This window comes from Ranitomeya variabilis, chromosome 6 (assembly GCF_051348905.1).
Source record: "Ranitomeya variabilis isolate aRanVar5 chromosome 6, aRanVar5.hap1, whole genome shotgun sequence".
Lineage (NCBI taxonomy): Eukaryota > Metazoa > Chordata > Amphibia > Anura > Dendrobatidae > Ranitomeya > Ranitomeya variabilis.
Window position 1 is genome coordinate 113,635,887 of NC_135237.1, and position 21,707 is coordinate 113,657,593.

A 21,707-nucleotide genomic window follows, 5' to 3' on the forward strand; every position below is an offset into this window, starting at 1 on the left:
GGTTTGTAAGATGCCTATTTTCCCATTTTCATTATGAGGGACTATCCTCCGGGACAGTATTCCTCCTGGCGTACGGTTTTAATTAGGCTAAGTGTGCGAGGAGGTCCATGACATTTTTTTCAGCCACTCGGGTGCTAGTCCTTAGGCTATCCTTACTTGTGTTCTTCAGGTCAGTCCGTCACCATGAGTTCCCTTACATGCTGTCTGGCTGTCGGTGGCAAAAGTAGAGTCTAATGGCTCCGATGCAAGATTTGGACTGGGCCCCCCACCCATTCTAAGTAAATATATATACATATGTGCCCTCCATCCTGGCATATATGTCACTCATCCTGGTATAGACCGCATCATGGTATACCTACCTATACCATGTCCCTAATCCTGGGCCGCATCCTGGTATATCAATCTCTCATCTGGTATATGTCCCCCTTTCTGCCACTCTTCTTTAATGAGTATAAAAAAATAAACTATTATACTCACCAGGGGCGTACATAGAAGTCATGGGGCTCCATAGAAGTACAGTGTACTCCCCATAGTCTTCCAAATAGTATAACGCACAGAAAATAGTCCTCCCTGTAGTCAGGGGCGTAACTATAATTGGAGATTAGAGGGATCCCAAAGGTCCCTTTGCCCCATATAAAAAGACTATTACTATTAAAGATCTGTGGTCGTTGGGGGCCCCATTGGAGATTTTGCATTGAGGCCCATAACTTACACGTTACACCACTGCCTGTAGTACAATGTACCCCCCCATAGTCCTCCACATAGTCTTCCATATAATGCACAGCCCATAATCCTCCATAAAGTACAATACACAGCCCATATTCATCCATAAAGTGTAATGCAGCCTCATCACCATCCATAAAGTATAATGCACAGCCCATAGTCCTCCATAAAGTATAAATTACAGCCAATAGTCATCCATAAAGTATACTGCACAGCCCATAGCCATTCATAAAGTATAATGCACAGTCATAATCATCCATAAAGTATAATGAACAGCCCATAGTCATCTAAGACGTATAATGCACAGCCCATAGTCATTCATGTAGTAGTTTGGCCAGTTTTTTTTTAATAAAAATATTCACCGTCCCTCAGCTCCCCCTGTGAGCGGTGTCCTCTTGTGCAGCCAGTAGCTGACTAGTGTGTGACGGGATAGCATGACGTCATTGACATGTGCCCCCGCTCATGTGCACGCCGATGTCACCTACTGGCCACGATGAGCCTGTGCGGTGCAATACACCAGCTGGATGTGCGTCCGACCTGACCCGCCAGGCCCGGTCACGGTGCCAACCGCTGCGACCACGGTCGTTATGCCACTGCTGGCTGTCCTCTAGCTGATATTCAACTGAACTCTAATCTATTGTAACAGTCGCAGCAATGTTAGTGCATCCAGCTCCAGACACCTAGATTTCTCGTTACCAACTCAGTGAGCAGTTTAGCAATTTAACTACCTGAGATGGTGTAATAATCGGGTGTAATAATGGCTGAATCAATGAGACCCACATAGCAAAAATACAAAACCTCATCAAAAAAGTATAAAGCTTCAGCATCACAAATAACATAATAAAACACTATCACAAAAATAATTAACACAAACAATAAAATATGTAAAGAAAAAAATCCCAAACACTAGAATAGCTCTTTTCTGTCTTATCTCCCCCATAAATGTATAAGTATCCAATAATGATAATATAGTACACTGCTCCGTTTTCGGTTACAAAATTCAGATTTTTTTTACCACTAAAATATAAACTACATAACTGTGGAATGGTGGTGGTCCCTATGGTGGTGGTCCGTATGGTGGTGGTCTCTGACAGGTGGTTGTTCCCGCAGAGTTATCTGCTGCCCATCTGTGAAATCATTATATTTTACGCATGGATTGATTGAAAATAAAAAAAAATGGAGGGGTTAATAAGCTCCATCACTTTACTGGAAAAAGCAGAGTGGGGTCCTGGTACTGGGACCTTTCCTTCTGGTAAACTGACGGAGTGTGACGCAGAGCGTGAACATGGCCCGAGACTCATTCTTCTGCCGCCTCATGGCTGGCGCATATTCACACCAACGCTTCGTGCGATCACCCGGACTGCGGTCTGAGGTCATACTGTCCAGGTCACAGCCTTGTCCCCCATTATTTCAAGTTATGAGGGGCTCCACTTACTGCACCTCCATGCCTTTGGGGGTCATTATACCCCTACATTACATTATCTGCCTACTCTCCCCTCTGTGATTCTGCACAGGACACCAGCTGTGAGAATTCCTCAGCAATGCCATCAGTCTGGGACCTGATGGTGGAATATTGGGGGCTGCACATGAACAGGTGTGAGGCTGATGCTGTGACCCTGGGGAGGAGCTGTGCAGAGCCCCCAGCCCATGAGTAGGATTATGACGTGCTCCTACGTCATAGCGCTGTGAGGTCAGCCGGTGTGAGGTGAAGTTTGGGGCGCTCCTCACCTCTGCACATGCGCCTCCTCGTCCTCGGGTCTTCCCAGTGCGCGGGAGGGGGGAGCTCCTGCAGTCCGCGGTCTGTGATGCTGCTGTCACTGCTGCACTATCTGCTCCGCCGCCGCTCTCTGTCACCGCCTGCACCTGCCCGGGGAAAGCGCTGACCAAGGTAAGCGCCGTCCTGAGCCCCCGCCCGGGGCTGGCACCGGGTTCCGCACACCCAGGGGCATGTGCTCCCCGAGGTGAGGGAAGTTATTGATGGACGTGTGTGTGTTGTGTGGCGCCGAGTCCTAGGACCGGGCTCTAGTAGGACACGTGAGGCGGGAATAGCCGGGGCCAGGCTGCTGTCACTTGTCATCCACGTGTGTGCGGAGCAGAGAGCAACTTTACGTGGGCAGCCATCTGTCATGTGCGGCTGTGTGCCCGGCCGGGAACTTACCGCTGCGGCTTCTCCACAGAGTGTGCGGTACTAGTGCGGTGTGAGCAAACTCTGCGAATACTAGTGACGTGATCCATGGCGCGACCCCGTCACATCACATCAGAGCAGTCACTACGGCCATCTATCTATCTATCTGTCTATCTATCCATCTATCTATCTAATATCTATCTATTGATATATTTTGGTATTTATCTATTACCTATCTATTATCTATCTATTGTTATCTATCTCTCTATCTGTGGTATCTCTATTTATCTGTTTATTGCTATCCTATCTATCTACGGTATCTATTTATCTATTGATATCTATCTATTATATATCCATTGCTATCTATCTTATCTATTATCTATCGATCATCTATCTATCTTATATCTATTATCTATCTATCTATCTATCTATCTATCTATCTATCTATCTATCTATCTATCTATCAATCTACGTTATCTATCTATCTGTCATCTATCTACCAACGTTATCTATCAATCTATCTATCTGTTATCTATCTACGTTATCTATCTACGTTATCTATCTACGTTATCTATCTACATTATCTATCTACGTTATCTATCTATCTATCTATCTATCTATCTATCTATCTATCTATCTATCTACGTTATCTATCTATCTATCTATCTATCTATCTATCTATCTATCTATCTATCTACGTTATCTATCATCTATCTATCTATGTTATCTATCTATCCCATATCTATCTATCTGCAAAGAAATAACGGCAGCGCTCCAAGGTCCAATAAGATGTTGTTTATTGACACTAAGTCATGGTGGTGATGTCTCTTCCAAATGCGGAACTTTCTGAGGCCACACATGGAACAAAACATGGTCACCATGACTTAGTGGCAATAAACAACAAAATCTTTTTGGACCTTGGAGCGCTGCCGTTATCTTTTTGGACACATTGAGGGTTGGTTTTGCCTGTGAGGCTTTGCACTCACTGTCTCCTGTAGTTTAGTAGCTTACTTGTGCTGCACTTATGTTTGTTCTTGTTTTTTTTTTTCAATTTATCTCCCTCTATCCATCCCTCCCTCCCATCTTTACTTCTATCCATCCTTCTGTCCATATATTCTTCCTTCCTTCCTTGTATCCATCCTTCCATCCATCCATCCTTCTATATCCATCCTTCTATATCCATCCTTCTATATCCATCCTTCTATATCCATCCTTCTATCCATCCATCCTTCAATCCATCTGTCTCACTCTCTCTCTCTCCACATACCCACAGTGTGTCACTCCTCATATAAGGCTGGAGCAGTGCCTTCTGCTGTATACATGATGCCCCATGTGCCTGCATCCACCTGCCGGTGGCCATATTGCCAGGATGGGCTCATCAGCACTGGCCCAGCGTGCCCTCAGTGACCCTCAGTTTCCGATCCTTTAATTGCATTAGTTGTAGTGATTATACAGCAGGTCATCCTGTTCCCTCCGCAGTCGCCCAGCCAGGCACTGACATTATTTAACCTCCTTGCTCCATAAGCATTACAGCAGTAAAGTAGCAGTGATCCCGGCACCATGCCCTGCCTGTGCTACCACCGTGCCCCCGCCTGTGCCCACGGTGCTCGGAGACCGGTTTCCTCTGTGCATAGTGTTTCTGCATTTTGATAGTAAACCGCTCTGACAGGGGAAGTGCATGATCCAGAGAAGTGGATGACAGGGGCATTGCTGAAGCATGTGAGCGCTGCAGGAGGCCTGCCCGCATCCACTGAACTTTACTTCTAGAAAGCACCTTGAAATGATTGACTAGCAGCAGGTATTTACTACAGTCTGGAGGATGTTCATCTGGTTTGGTATTTTTCTGTACAAATACTTGGATGGATGGCGCGGGGGCCGTGCGGATCACTTATTACATTCAGATTATTGATAATATTCACTTGCACTGGACTGAACAATATGTTCCATTTCTACAGATTGCTTGTATCAGTTTTGTGGCACATATGACACTTTTCTATATATACCCCCTCAGTTCTGTTCAAGTATGATTTCTCCTTATAATCTACCAGTTAGTGCGCGTTGAAGTCTATGGAGTCTTGTTCTGAAATGGCCAATGCTGTGTACTGTGTAATGTCTGCACTTAGCAGGGTTGGCTCATTACCAAATGCTTGTTATAAAAAATCTTCCACACTTCCAAGACTGAAGGGATTTTTAATCTTATGGCTTACTCCTTGTTGCCTAGGTTACTAGCCACCGTTGCAGTCTATCAGCAGTGGCCAGTCTCCTAAGCAACGAGTGCAGTGCGTGCATACAAGCTCTTTCCAATCGAGTCTGTTAGCGCTGCCCCTGACCTGCAGGCACTGCCTATACCGCTATTTAGGGTCTGTGGCCAAATTAAAAACATGGCCATAAAATTTCTCATTATAAGGCCGGCGTCACACTAGAGAGTTTTACGGACGTATGAGAGGGCAAAAACTACGCATTGCATACGGACCAATGTTTCTCTATGGGGCAGCTCCTATCTGCCGTATATTTCGCAGCCGTATTTTTACGTGCGTAGAAAATCGCAGCATGCTGCGTTTGTCAGCGTAATGAGCAAAAAATCCGCCAATGAAAGTCTATGGGGGTGAGAAAAATACGGATTACACACGGACCATCAGTGTGACTTGCAAGAAATACGCAGCGGTGTTCTATAGAAAAGCCGGTAATTCAGTGCGGTGTACAGTAAAATCACACTGACAGGTTAGAATAGAATAGATAGAATAAATGTCTACACATAGTATAGGTAGAGATATATATATATACAGATATATGTCAGTGAGACACACATATATATATTTACTAGATGGTGGCCCGATTCTAACGCATCGGGTATTCTAGAATATGTATGTAATTTACAGCCACATAGTATATATCACAGCCATGTAGTATATTGCACAGCCATGTATATAGCACAGCCACGTAGTATATAGCACAGAGACGTAGTATATAACACTGCCCATGCAGTATATAACCCAGGCCACGTAGTATAGAGCACAGCGATGTAGTATATTGCCCAGACACGTAATATATACCACAGCCACGTAGTATATAGCACAGCCCATATCTTATATAGCACAGAGATGTAGTATATAACACAGCCCACACAGTACCTAACACAGCCCACGTAGTATATAGCAATGTGGGCACCATATCCCTATTAAAAAAAATAATTAAAATAAAAAATAGTTATATACTCACCTTCCGGAGCCCCTGGATCCAGCCAAGGCGTTTACCGATGCTCCTCGCGATGCTCCGGTCCCAAGAGTGCATTGCGGTCTCGCGAGATGATGACGTAGCGGTCTCGCGAGACCGCACGTCATCATCTCGCGAGACCGCAATGCATGGACCGGTCACCGGAACGTCGCGAGGAGCGGGAAAGGCCTAGGCTGGATCCGGGGGCCGACGGAATGTGAGTATATAATGATTTTTTAATTATTTTTACCATTAGATCTTTTTACTATTGATGCCGCATAGGCAGCATCAATAGTAAAAAGTTGGTCACACAGGGTTAATGGCAGCGTTAACGGACTACGTTACACCGCAGCATAACGCAGTCCATTAACGCTGCCATTAACCCTGTGTGAGCGCTGACTGAGGGGGAGTATGGACTGCGGGCACTGACTGCGGGGAGTAAGGAGCGGCCATTTTGCCTCCGGACTGTGCTCGACGCTGATTGGTCGTGGCCTTTTTGCTGCGACCAATCAGCGACTTGCGATTTCCGTGACAGAAAGAAAGACAGAAGGACAGACAGAAAGACGGAAGTGACCCTTAGACAATTATATAGTAGATATTTCATACAGCGCTAGATAGCTTAAAAGCCGGTAATTCAATTGCCGGCTTTTGCTATCTCCTTATCAAACCCGACAGGATATGAGACATGGTTTACATACAGTAAACCATTTCATATCCCTTATTTTTTTACATATTCCTCACTAATAATGTTAGTAGAGTGTGTGTGCAAAATTTGGGGGCTCAAGCTGTTAAAATAAAGGGTTAAATCACGGAAAAAAATGACGTGGGCTCCCACGCAATTTTCTCTGCCAGAGTGGGAAAGCCAGTGACTGAGGGCAGATATTAATATTCAAGAGAGGGACCATGGTTATTGGCCCCCCCTGGCTAAAAACATCTGCTCCCAGCCAACCCAGAAAAGGCACATCTGTAAGATGTGCCTATTCTGGCACTTAGCTTCTCTCTTCCCACTCCTGAGTAGCGGTGGGATATGGGGTAATAAAGGGTTAATGTCACCTTGCTAATGTAAGGTGACATTAAGCCTGGTTAATAATGAAGAGATGTCAATAAGACACCTATCCATTATTAATCTAATAGTAGTAAAGGGTTAATAATACACACACACATGATAATGAAATAAATACACACATGGGGTTGTAAAATCTTTATTGCATGCTTAATCCACCTGAAGACACTCGTTCTGTAAAAGAAAAGAAAGAAAAAAGCAACAATATCCCATACCTGTCCGCCGTACAGTCATTTAAAAAAACTGACCGTCACATCCAAACATAGACTAAGTGTGAACAGTTGCTGAACCTAGAGTCACCAACTCATATACAGTCAAGTAAATGAGGCAGCACACTGCAGCGCTGAAACATGCAAACATGAAACATGAAAACTGAACTGCATTACTGTACTAGAAATATGAAAAATGAGAGCGTTTAGCGCATAAAAATTGCCAATTTTATGTGTACCTGGTAGCCACTTTAGGGCATCTCTCATATACCAGGTCCTACGCTTTCCTTTCCTCGCTGAGAATAAACGTCTCCATCTGAATGGGTACCTGTGAAACCTCTTCTTAGACTAACATTCTCTCTCTCTGTGGAGGGGTAATAGACCTGTTGCAATTAAAACACCTGTGGCTAAGAGGCGGAGTGCTCAGTCAGAAGGCTAAAGAATACATTTCAAAAAACTGAACGTCACATCCAAACATAGACTAAGTGTGAACAGGTGCTGAACCTAGAGTCACCAACTCATATACAGTCAAGTAAATAATTCAGTTTTTATGCCAGGCCATTTTTATGCGCTAAACGCTCTCATTTTTCATATTTCTAGTGCAGTAATGCAGTTCAGTTTTCATGTTTCATGTTTGCATGTTTCAGCGCTGCAGTGTGCTGCCTTATTTACTAGACTGTATATGAGTTGGTGACTCTAGGTTCAGCACCTGTTCACACTTAGTCTATGTTTGGATGTGACGGTCAGTTTTTTTAAATGTATTCTTTAGCCTTCTGATTGAGCACTCCGCCTCTTAGCCACAGGTGTTTTAATTGCAACAGGTCCATTACCCCTCCACAGAGAGAGAGAGAGAATGTTAGTCTAAGAAGAGGTTTCACAGGTACCCATTCAGATGGAGACGTTTATTCTCAGCGAGGAAAGGAAAGCGTAGGACCTAGTATACGAGAGATGCCCTAAAGTGGCTACCAGGTACACATAAAATTGGCCATTTTTATGCGCTAAACACTCTCATTTTTCATATTTCTAGTGCAGTAACGCAGTTCAGTTTTCATGTTTCATATTTGCATGTTTCAGCGCTGCAGTGTGCTGCCTTATTTACTTCGCCGTACAGTCATGTCCCACGCTGTAAATCCATCTGAAGGGGTTAAATAATTTTACAACCAGGAGACTGCTAATGCAGCTGTTGCTCCTGGTTGTAAAAACTGGGGAATGAATGGAAAGCAGGGGAACGTAGCATCGTAGACTTGCGGTGCTGCGCCCCCTGCTGGCATAAACTCATATGAACTCTAGCGTGGAAAATTATTCAGAAAAATTCCCACACGATGTGGTCACGGTCGTGTGACCGTTACGTCATCGAAGGTCCTTCGCTCAATGCATCTTTAGGAACGGAGGCCGCCGCTTGCACCGCTGAGAGCCGCGGGCTGTCGGAGGGTAAGTATATCCCATATTTTTTACTTGTATTCTTTTTTTTTACATGAATATGGATCCCAGGGCCTGAAGGAGAGTCTCCTCTCCTCCAGACCCTGGGAACCATCCGCACCGCACACGCCGTATAAGATGACCCCCGTCTTATACGGCGAGTATATCCCAAACTCCATATTTTATATGGAAAAGTTGGGGGTCGTCTTATACGCCCAGTCGTCTTATACACCAGAAAATACTGTATTTGGATTGTAAAAGCCTCCTGACTTTGGTCTGCTTCATATGCATCAAGTTAAAAATATAGCATTCAGTTACATTTATGGGTGACATGCCGATGTGCTTTTCCTGAAACTTCTTCCTTTGTAGTCTTTACCGTACATTTTGGGCGTCTTTACCATTGGCATTTATTTTTATTTTTTTAATTTTAACTAAAACCGTGACAATTTAAAACTGGAAGCTGCCTTCCGAACGGACAGCTCTCTTCTGTTAGCCATCTTACGGTTTTCGAAGCCTGACAGCTCTGAAAAGAAGTGGAAAAGACTTTTGACATTCCAGTGTATATTTTCATTTTTTTCATTTTTTCCAGCATTTTTTCCAGGCAAAAGATGCCGTGTTCACATACCATTTGTGCTATATTGATGTAGACTTGACAAATGGTAAGGTTTTAATATTAGAGTTTAAGACCGTCCCGAATAAGGTCAGCATGACCTGGCTTTTTCATTTTTTTTTGTAATCAAAATTATGTTAACTAAGCACCTTATACTGTATTATTTTCAGCCACTATAGCTGTTTACTGAAGGGTATTTGCTTTTTTTGTTTTTTTTTATCTTGGCTTTTGTCTGTTTAGTGGTCAGTGAGAACATGCGCTTACATGTGCGCTTACATGTGCACCAACTTATATTCCAGTTTATCTCTTCAGGTGTTATCTATTATGTTGTTAAACGAGTTTGCCAAGTTCTAATGAATGGTCCACAAATGCTGTAAAATAGAAGTAGTATGGTACCCTAAATGTTTGCATACAGATGATGATGTCACAAAGCAAGCGTAGCCGGATAGTGATGTCAGACATGAGGCACAGTGTGGAGGCCCACAGTGTCTGCAGCAGGCACAGTGTGCTTGGATAATGTTATATAGGTGTTCAGTGTAATTAAACGTTCTCTGTAGCTGGGTAGTGTTTAGATTGTCACAGAGCGGGCATAAGATTTTCGGAGTGTGCATGATTGGATGATCTCATGGAGGATGCTGTGTGGCTGATCGCTCTCTGTATCAGGCTAGTGTGTAATAGGAACCCAAAGAAAATTGCACATGACAGAACCAGAGTAATTTAAAAAGTTATAATTTTATTAAACATTTAAAAAAATATATACCGTAACTGTATTATAAATAGGGAAGTCAGAGATAGTGAAAAATACCCCCAAAATTGGCACCACAGAAAAGAGGCAGGTATATACCGTAATCTATGTAATAGGTTGCTCCATCCAAACATCAAAAATTGTATATATTGTTATGCCTAGAAATCACACCATTAAAGGGTTAATTAAAACCACTAGTAACCAAGTCAAGTAAATATAATAAAGATGAAGGGGCAACTAAACCAGAAGTATTCAAAAGATTACCTCAGACCTGTAGGTGCCACGACCCTTATGCGCGTTTCGTCTGAATGTGCCTTCTTCCGGGGGGAGACTATAGATATTTGTTTTCTAGTGTGTAATAAGATGGATATCACAAGGACAGCGCTGTGTGGGCTCATTCTCTATAGTACAGCGCCACCCTTGTGATATCCATCTTATTACATACTAGAAAACAAATATCTATAGTATAGTAATGGTTGATGTCACACAGGGGAGCAATGTCGTGACAGTCTCTACATCGTTACCTTCAGGGAAGATCAGATTGTCATTTTTAAGTGACGTTGGTACTTGGTTGCATATTAGATTTCCACAAAAAATGGCAATTACAAAAGTTTCTATATTGTGGGAGACTTTTGTGCTTGTATTTGAGGCCCTGCCTCATCTGTGACCAGAGTCTCTGTTTCAGATCTGGCCAAAAATAATGGACAAAATAGTGCAGCATGTCATGTTTTATCCTGGACCGTAACGGAAATCTGATGGACCACTTTGTGATCAGTGAGGTCTGTCTGGCCGTGAAGGAGTCCAGCATGCATGAGGCCTCATCATTTTTTTGTCTGGCTAGAGAAGAGTTTCAAGGAATATTACTTAAAAAAAATAAGCAATACAACACAGTTTTAATAACCATAACATGTTTTATCGGTTTCAACTGCAATGCATGAAAACTCTGTGTAAAATGTAATGTTTTCTGTAGCTATAGCGAGACATGCCTTACGGCTACATTCACACAGAGGTTTATTCATGAGGATTTCAAAGCAGTCTGCTCCAAAATCCACATAAAAAAGCACTTTAAAAATGCTTTGAATACTCTTCCTATTGATTTCAATCGAAAATATGTCCTTACAACAAACTTTTTGAGCGTTTTTTTTTTCTGACTTTTAAAATTTTAAGAATTTTAAAAATCTTACTGTGGAAAAAAGTGAATTCTGCACTTCGAATTCCTTGTGGAAACTGCTGCAAACTAGTCTGCAAAAAGCTGTGTGAAAATTACTTCAAAATCCTTCGTCAAAACCGCTTCTGAAAAACACTTTGGGAAAAAATGATGCGATCATGGGGGGGCTCCATGGGTTGTTTTGGGCAGCTTGGGGGCTTGCCATGATGGAACGTCTGAAAGGACTAGTTTTTTGCTGGACTTCATAGAAGACTGATTATCTCTATAAACTACAATACTTTAACATTGCAATCTATAGAACAAACAATCAGAGGATCCCTGAAAGTTAAAAAATGTTTTTAGAAGCTCAAATCATTGCTCTTCTACATTAAAAATAAAGTAAAAAATAAGCATATTTGACATCTCAGATCTGTCAAAATGTAAAACCATTAAATAGAAAAAAAGTTGAAATGCCAGAACTGTGTTTTTTTTTCTGTTAAAATAATGCAATAGGAAGCCATGATCGTGCTTACCTGGAGAATCATGCTTCCAGGAAATTTTTTTTTTTCACATAATGGTCATTGCAAAGAAAAAATTATGTTTTTTCCCCCTCAATTTCACCGCACTTTGAATTTTTTTCTTGCTTTCCAGTACATCATATGTTTAGAATGAATGAAGTAATTCAATGCTGCAACTCATCCTGCATATCAAGCCCTTATGTGACTATGTCTGCGGAAAAATAAAAAATTATTACTTTTGCGAGAAAGAGAGAAAAAAATACAAGTGCTCCAAAAACACAAAATTGCTCATTCAGCAATGGGTTGAAAACAAATTATGCAATTTGGAACCATGGAGGCAAGTCTTCCTAGAAGAATAAAATGACAAGCATTGTGCCATGAGAGAAAAAGACAGGGCACACGTACCACCAATGCAGTATGAATGGCACACCATACCACCAGTGCAGTATGAATGGCACACATACCACCAGTGCAGTATGAATGGCACACCGTACCACCAGTGCAGTATGAATGGCACACCGTACCACCAGTGCAGTATGAATGGCACACCGTACCCCCAGTGCAGTATGAATGGCACACCGTACCCCCAGTGCAGTATGAATGGCACACCGTACCCCCAGTGCAGTATGAATGGCACACCGTACCACCAGTGCAGTATGAATGGCACACCGTACCCCCAGAACAGTATTAATGGCACACCGTACCCCCAGTGCAGTATGAATGGCACACCGTACCACCAGTGCAGTATGAATGGCACACCGTACCACCAGTGCAGTATGAATGGCACACCGTACTACCAGTGCAGTATGAATGGCACACCACATGGCACACCATACACCAGTGCAGTATGAGATGTTCCAGCCTGTGTTCTCATGCTGTGTAATCTTGTATAGCGCTGTGCTAAAGATGTTTTTCCCCATTGCCTTCCCCTTGCACTTGTGTCCTGCTTGTTAGCAGTGCAGTACGAGGCTCACCGGTAATGCATGCTGGCTATACGTCGCCCAAATGTAGTTTCAATGAAGCTTTAAACAGAATTAAATGAATTGTGTAACTGCTGAACAATGGTAAAGTACTGTTTTGTGGCTATAAAATAATCAGCTAAAAATAGAGAAAAGTGTTATAACAAGAAAATTAAGGCCTTAAAGGATCGTCTGTAATGAACATAAAGCAATTGATGGTATGATAGAGTAATTATTTTCGTATTTACATCATTAACGATTGTAATTTAACGTTAATGTCTTGGTATTTTATGCCTTCTCATTTGCAGACAAAAGCACATCTGAGACATCATCAGGGAGTAATTTGGTAATATAAAGTCATGAATAGAAACACTAAACTATGCTCAGAAGTCTGACAAGCACAGTGTCGCAGAATAACCTCATTTTCTGTTTATTATCTGCCTTTATAATTCTGTTTACCATCGTTTGAATTAATGAGAAGATAAAATGTACGCAGTCTTTTTTGTGACTTAACGTACCGTTGTGGTGTTAGACATTTCTGGAGAAAGAGAAAAGTCAAAATAGAAAAAAAACAGAAACAACAAACTTATTCATAGATAAACTAAAGAGATCTAAAATATCCCTTTAATAATATCTTTAAATAGACACAGAGCAAATCAGATCAGCTTCAGGCAGCCCCTGTCTGAGCCCTTTGAAGACTTTTTTGTCTGAGAGGCATACATCCTCTCTGAATACGGGCGAATCCCTTTCTATACTTCTGCACATTTGGGAGAAGAGAATATGTTTGTTATGCAATGAAAGGCAAGGCAGATGAACTGCGTGGGGAAAAGAGGATCAAATCAGCCCAGATCAAAAATGGTAATTTATCTACATTTTTTGTTTTATCCTAATCCGATTGTGTCACGTGGCGCTTCAGAACAGTCAAGAAATGACGCACGACCTGCACTGCCTGCATATTAAGATTTTTCTCTTTGAAATAAGTGCTTATTTTTTGTTCCCGGTATGGATAAAGTTCACACGATTAGAAACCTTAAAACAGAAGACCTAGAATCTTGAGATAAAAAAATATGGATTTCAGTTATGAAAAATGCCTTTGCTTAATCTGTGACATGGTACTTGAGGACTAGCTTTGCCTTGTCTGTGTGCATGTGCTTTTTTTTTTTTTTTTTTTTTTTTTTAGGGGCTTTTTTTTTTCTCCTAATAGCCACCGAGTTTATTTGATTCTCTGATAAATTACACGTCTGCAAGGGTAAAATTGGTAGAAAAGAGGTGATTTTACATATACTTTTATCGCTGAACTCAGTGAAAATATAGCAAAAATTCCATCACATAGTTTTTTCACAAATACTGACTTCATATGCATTTTCTTGTCCAATACTTCATACTTTGACTCCTCTGCGTTAACTTTGGTGGATGATTTTGGTATCACTAGGAATGATTTTTCATTGTACAGAAGCAGAAATAAGGAATTCCTTCCATGCTTTTCTCAAGATGGGGCTCTAGTGTATTGCAATGATGTTACTGGGCAGATGGAAAAATGTAACACTGAGTACAATGTGAGAGAGGGGAGTCTCTTTATTGATTAATCCAAAAAAAGTCTGACAGCTGTGCTACTGCACAATGGCAGCAAGTATAGTTCAGTGCCTGTATGGCGTTCTGAGCACTTGAAAGTTATGAGAATTTAGATTTTATTCTCAAGAAACTTAACTACAAGGATCAAGGATGGTCAATATGTGGTGATCTGAAAGTTCTCTCTTTGCTCCTCAGGCAGAAATGAGGATACGGAAAGTGGCCATGCTTTGTTTTGTGTGTAAATGGGACAGCCGGGATAGGACTCATCACCACTGGAGCCAAAAAAGTTGTCCAACGAGAACATCATTTCAACCTGGACTCAAGAACATAGTTGTGGAAAGTTTAGCTGATCCAGCTAAAGTTCTCCTGCTACCACTCCACATTAAGCTCGGACTATTAACCCCTTAACGACCGCCGATACGCCTTTTAACGGCGGCAGTTAAGGGTACTTAAACCACAGCGCCGTTAATTAACGGCGCTGTGGAAAAAGTGAATAGCGCCCCCCAGAGTCAGATTTTCTCTGGGGTCTCGGTTGCCGGGGGTAGCCGAGACCCCAGAGAACATGATTCGGTTTTTTTTTACTGACCCCCAAGTTGCGATCGCCGGTAATTAACCGTTTACCGGCGGTCGCAAAAAACCCCCCAAAAAACGCGATTTGCCATTTAATTTCTCTGTTCTCCGATGTGATCGCACATCAGAGGACAGAGAAATGGGGTCCCCGATCGCTCCCAATAGGCCCCCGATACTCACCTGTCTCCCCTGGTGCTCCTCGTGGCTCCCGATGGGCGCCGCCATCTTCTTCCGGCCAAAAAATGGCGGGCGAATGCGCAGTGCGCCCACCGGCCGGCACCTGGGAGATCTTTAGGGTCTCGGCTGCCGGGGGTAGCTGAGACCCCAAAGAACATGATCGGGGTCGGTTTTTACCGACCCCTGTTTTGCGATCGCCGGTAATTAACTGTTTACCGGCGACCGCAAAAAAAAAAAAAAAGCGATGTGTAATTCTCTGTCCTCTGATGTGATCGCATATTAGAGGACAGAGAAATAGGGGGATTCGGGGACCCTATCATACTTACCGGTGTCCCTGGGTTCTCCTGTGTCCTCTCCTGGCCGCCGGCTTCTTCCTTCTGTAAGAAAATGGCGGGTGCATGTGCAGGGCGCCCGCCATGATCTGCCGGCCGGCAGCTAGAGGAGTTGGGGCTAAATTTAGGGTTAGGGCTAGGGTTAGGGATAGGGCTAGGGTTAGGGTTGGGGCTAAATTTAGGGTTAGGGTTGGGGCTAAATTTAGGGTTAGGGTTGGGGCTAAATTTAGGGTTAGGGTTGCGGCTAAATTTAGGGCTAGGGTTAGGGTTAGGGTTGGGGCTAAATTTAGGGTTAGGGCTAGGGTTAGGGTTGGGGCTTAAGTTAGGGCTAGGGTTAGAGTTGGGGCTAAATTTAGGGCTAGGGTTGGGGCTAAAGTTAGGGTTAGAGTTGGGATTAGGGTTTGGATTAGGGTTGGCATTAGGGTTACGTTTGGGATTAGGATTAGGTTTGGGATTAGGGTTAAGGTTAGGGTTGGGATTAGGGGTGTATTGGGATTAGGGTTAGGTTTGAGGTTAGGGTTGAGATTAGGATTAGGGGTGTGTTGGATTTAGGGTTCTGATTAGGGTTATGGTTGTTTTGGGGTTAGGGTTGTGATTATCGTTAGGGTTGTGATTAGGATTATGGATCGGGTTGGCATTAGGGTTAGGGGTGTGTTCGGGTTAGGGTTGGAGTTAGATTTGAGGGGTTTCCACTGTTTAGGTACATCAGGGGGTCTCTAAACGCCATAGCCAATTTTGCGCTCAAAAAGTCAAATGGTGCTCCCTCCCTTCCGAGCTCTGCTGTGCGCCCAAACAGTGGTTTACCCCCACATATGGGGCATCAGCGTACTCGGGATAAATTGGACAACAACTTTTAATGTGACTTTTTATTTTCATGGCTCTACTTTATACATTTCTGTGAAGCACTTGGGGGTTTAAAGTGCTCACCACACATCTAGATAAGTTCCTTAAGGGGTCTAGTTTCCAAAATGGGGTCACTTGTGGGGGGTTTCTACTGGCTCTCCAAACGCGACATGGTGTCCAATCTCAATTCCAGCCAATTCTACATTGAAAAAGTAAAACTGCACTCCTTCTCTTCCAAGCTCTGCGGTGCGCCCAAACAGTGGTTTACCCCCACATATGGGGTATCGGCGTATTCAGGAGAAATTGCACAACAACATTTATGGTTACATTTCTGTTTTTACACTTGTGAAAATAAAAAAAAATGGTTCTGAAGTAAAATGTTTGCAAAAAAAAGTTAAATGTTCATTTTTGCCTTCTACATTGTTTCAGTTCCTGTGAAGCACGTAAAGGGTTAATAAACTTCTTGAATGTGGTTTTGAGCATCTTGAGGGGTGCAGTTTTTAGACTGGTGTCACACTTGGTTATTTTCTATCATATAGACCCCTCAAAATGACTTCAAATGTGATGTGGTCCCTAAAAAAAATGGTGTTGTAAAAATGAGAAATTGCTGGTCAACTTTTAACCCTTATAACTCCCTAACAAAACAAAAATTTGTTTCCAAAATTGTGCTGATGTAAAGTAGGCATGTGGGAAATGTTATTTATTAACTATTTTTTGTGACATATCTCTCTGATTTAAGGGCATAAAAATACAAAGTTTGAAAATTGCAAAATTTAAAAAATTTTCACCATATTTCCGTTTTTTTCATAAATAATCGCCAGTAATATAGAAGAAATGTTACCACTAACATAAAGTACAATTTGTCACGAAAAAACTGTCTCAGAATCAGCAGGATCCGTTGAAGTGTTCCAGAGTTATAACCTCCTAAAGTGACAGTGGTCAGAATTGTAAAAATTGGCTCTGTCATTAAGTACCAAATTGGCTCTGTCACTAAGGGGTTAAAGCAGTTTCAGAAAGCTTTACCAAAAGGAGGAGAGACTTTTAAGTACCTGTGTACCACGTTTCAGGGCCTGTCCAAAGCAAAACTGAAGGAAGGCATTTTCATGGGTCCGGATATTTGGAAACTCGTGAAGGACAAGGTTTTTGAAACAAAAATGAAAGCTATTAAGAAAAGGGCTTGGGATTTTTTTAATGCAGTTGTAAACAAATTTCTACATAATAACAAAGATCCAAAATGTAAGTCCATGGTGGAGAACATGCCAAAACCTTGGGTTGACTGATAAATTTGATGTTACATTTTTTACATTCCCATTTGGACTACTTTCCTGAAAACTGACCTGGACGAGAGTTCCACGAATTAATCCGCTCATCTCCACTCCAAGCTCAGTGACCCCAGCCCTATTCTGCAATATGCTCTAACTGGGCAGCATAGATAGCCTGACAGATCTGCTACAGCGCCTGCAGGGAGATGAAACATGGGGGAGATTCATTAATGCAATTACACCAGTTCTCTGCCTAAAAATTGCACTACATTTACAGTTGCAGGTGTAACTAGATATTCTTAGTGTGTAATGATCACTTAAACAGTACTTATATCGTAGTATCTTACATTATGGGTTTTCTTTCTCAGTAGAGGGATACTCTCACTACCAATTTTTGGAAATTACACTTTATAAATCATTTAGTGCTTTTGAATTTTTGCATATAACACCAAAATATCAGATAATATGCGACACAAACGGTCTATTGTTTGTGCTGCAAGCATGAAAAAGACTAGATTTATTACATAAATGGGGCAATTCTAGTAAATTCCATGTGACAGGGTGTAATAACATTTTTTTTTTACTTTTTAGTAATTCTATGTTATTTGAAGGGAATCTGTAACCAGGTTTTTGCTTCCCACTCTGAGAGCAGCATAAAGTAGGAATAGGGTCTCTGATTTCAGACATTGGCACTGAGAGTGTGTGCATAGTGTCATTTAGACGCCGACGCAGACACTTAGTTTTCCAAGGTGAAGCTGCTTCAGGAAAACGACAGCTTCTTTCACTCTACTGTCAAGAATAGACAGCGGGCAGCTTCTGTTGGAATGAGAATGTCATTTTTTACCTAATTCAGGTTTTCCGAACCCTGAAATCGTTAGAGGAGACATAAGATGGAAAGTTTACACAGCAATATGTTCTTTTTAGGGGGCGCATATATTTTCAGGAGGAATCCGCCTGAAAAAGATACCATGTGCACATAGCTTTGCTGCACATACCTTTACTGGCTTTTTCCTATAGTTTTGATAAAATCACTGTTTTATCTTCTGCATCTCTGCTAGTCCTCTCAGTGATGCTCTGTCTAACCCCACCCTGTTATTGATTTACTGCTTTCTATCTACACTGTGCAAGGAAAGCCTACATTCATCTCAGAATTTCTGGAGTGATCAGGAAAGCAAGATTAACCCTTTTCTGACATTAGACGTACTATCCCGTCGAGGTGGGGTGGGCCCGTATGCCCACCGACGGGATAGTACGTCATAGCGATTGGCCGCGCTCACGGGGGGAACGCGGCCGATCGCGGACGGGTGTCAGCTGACTATCGCAGCTGACATCCCGCACTATGTGACAGGAGCGGTGCCGGACCGCCCCCGGCACATTAACCCCCGGCACACTGTGATCAAACATGATCGCAGCGTTCCGGGGGCATAGGGAAGCATCGCGCAGGGAGGGGGCTCCCTGCAGGCTTCCCTGAGACCCTCAGTACAAGGCGATGTGCTCACCTTGTACCGAGCGTCCCCTCCCTGCAGGCCCCAGATCCAAAATGGCCGTGGGGCTACATCCGGGTCCTGCAGGGAGGTGTCTTGCCAGCGCCTGCTCAGAGCAGGCGCTGGTAAGCCTGCAGCACTATAAGTCAGATCGCTGACCTGACACAGTGCTGTGCAAAGTGTCAGATCAGCAATCTGTCACTATAACATGATGCCCCACCCCAGGGCAGGGGTGGATTAAGGGTAGCCAGGGCCCCGGGCTGTTCAGACACTGTGGGCCCCCCCCGGTCATGTGACGGGGGGTCAGTAATGCCCTGATGGCGGCGGCCGGCGGGCAATCTGTGCGGTAGCCCAGGGCCCCCCACACCACTGGGCCCTGGGCTACCGCCCAGATTGACCCTCTTATAATCTGCCCCTGCCCCGGGGCAATGTTATAAAGTAAAAAAAAAAATATTCACATGTGTAAAAAAAAAATAAAATTCCTAAATAAAGAAAAAAATATATTGTTCCCATAAATACATTCCTTTATCTAAATAAAACAACCAAAACAATAAAAGTACACATATTTAGTATCGCCGCGTCCGTAACGATCCGACCTATAAAACTGTCCCACTAGTTAACGAAATGATGAGGAATCCAGCTCCACAAGGTAGTGAAAAAAAAACCTTCCTTTATTCACTGCAAATCATATTCAGTGGAGGATAAAATATCAGCAACAACATAGATTAAAATGCGATATCAACGCGTTTCTGGTGAACAAGCACCCTTTATCATGATTAAGGGTGCTGGTTCACCAGAAACGCATTGATATCACATTTTAATCCATGTTGTTGCTGATGTTTTATCCTCCACTGAATATGATTTGAAGTGAATAAAGGAAGGTTTTTTTTTCACTACCTCGTGGAGCTGGATTCCTCATCATTTCTTTAATTCTTCTACGCCCTGACACAGCGGTTCCGTGCTCCAAGTTCCACAGAATGCTGACTATGGTGAGCTGGACTTTGTTTAATTTTGCCCACTAGTTAACCCCTTCAGTGAACACCGTAAAAAAAAAAAAAAAAAAGGCAAAAAACAACCCTTTATTATCATACCGCCGAACAAAAAGTGGAATAGTACGCGATCAAAAAGACAGATTTAAATAACCATTGTACTGCTGAAAATGTCATCTTGCCCGCAAAAAACGAGCCCCCATACAGCGTCATAAGTGAAAAAATAAAAAAGTTATAGTCCTCAGAATAAAGCGATGCAAAAATAATTCTTTTTTCTATAAAACAGTTTTTATCGTATAAAAGCGCCAAAACATAAAAAAATAATCTAAATTATTTATCGCTGTAATCGTACTGACCTGAAGAATAAAACTACTTTATCCATTTTACCAAACGCGGAACGGTATAAACGCCCCCCCCCCCCCCCCAAAAAGAAATTAATGCTGGTTTTTGGTCATACTGCCTCACAAAAATCGGAATGAAAAGCGATCAAAAAATGTTACGTGCCCGAAAATGTTACCAATAAAAACGTCAACTCGTCCCGCAAAAAACAAGACCTCACATGACTCTGTGGACCAAAATAAGGAAAAATTATAGCTCTCAAAATGTGACGCAAAAAAATATTTTTTGCAATAAAAAGAGTCTTTTAGTGTGTGACAGCTGCCAATCATAAAAATCCGCTTAAAAAAACGCTATGAAAGTAAATCAAACCCCCCTTCATCACCCTCTTAGTTAGGGAAAAATAAAAAAATTAAAAACATGTATTTCCATTTTCCCATTAGGGCTAGGGTTGGGGCTAGGGTTGGGGCTAGGGTTGGGGCTAGGGTTAGGGCTAGGGTTGGGGTTAGGATTAGGGTTAGGGTTGGGGCTAGGGTTGGGGCTATGGTTAGGGTTTAGATTACATTTACGGTTGGGATTAGGGTTAGGGGTGTGTCAGGGTTAGGGGTGTGGTTAGGGTTATGGTTAGAGTTATGGTTGGGATTAGGGTTAGGGGTGTGTTGGAGTTAGGGGTGTGGTTAGGGTTGGGGTTAGGGGTGTGCTTGGGATTAGGGGTGTGTTTGGGTTAGGGTTACAGTTAGAATTGGGGGTTTCCACTGTTTAGGCACATCAGGGGCTCTCCAAACGCGACATGGCGTCCAATCTCAATTCCAGCCAATTCTGCGTTGAAAAAGTAAAACAGTGCTCCTTCCCTTCCGAGCTCTCCTGTGCGCCCAAACAGGGGTATACCCAGGACAACTTGGACAACAACTTTTGGGGTCCAATTTCTCTTGTTACCCTTGGGAAAAAAAAAATTTGGAGGGCTAAAAAAACATTTTTGTGGGACAAAAATTATTTTTTATTTTCACGGCTTTGCGTTATAAACTGTAGTGAAATACTTGGGGGTTCAAAGTTCTCACAACACATCTAGATAAGATCCTTAGGGGGTCTACTTTCCAAAATGGTGTCACTTGTTGGGGGTTTCAATGTTTATCATAACATCAGGGGCTCCCAAACGCAACATGGCGTCCCATCTCAATTCCTGCCAATTTTGCATTGAAAAGTCAAGCGGCACTCCTTCCCTTCCGAGCTCTGCCATGCACCCAAATAGTGATTTACCCTCACATATGGGGTATCAGCGTACTCAGGACAAATTGCACAACAACGTTTGGGGTACAATTTCTTCTGGTAACCTTGGGAAAATAAAAAATTGGGGGCGAAAAGTTCATTTTTGTGAAAAAATATTATTTTTTTTATGGCTCTACATTATAAA

General features: G+C 42.6%; 1 protein-coding gene across 7 annotated transcripts in view; it reads left to right on the forward strand.

Moving 5' to 3' along the window:
• The first annotated feature begins 2,425 nt into the window (after positions 1 to 2,425).
• Positions 2,426 to 21,707, forward strand: part of RARB (retinoic acid receptor beta) — a 1,117,211-nt gene continuing 1,097,929 nt past the window's right edge. For 3 of the 7 annotated variants that reach the window (XM_077268925.1, XM_077268924.1, XM_077268922.1), the window contains exon 1: positions 2,429 to 2,611. The gene's annotated coding sequence lies outside the window, so the exon portion shown is untranslated. Of the gene's footprint in view, positions 2,612 to 21,707 lie in introns of all 7 variants that reach the window. The other 4 variants (XM_077268929.1, XM_077268926.1, XM_077268928.1 and 1 more) reach the window with 4 other exon arrangements.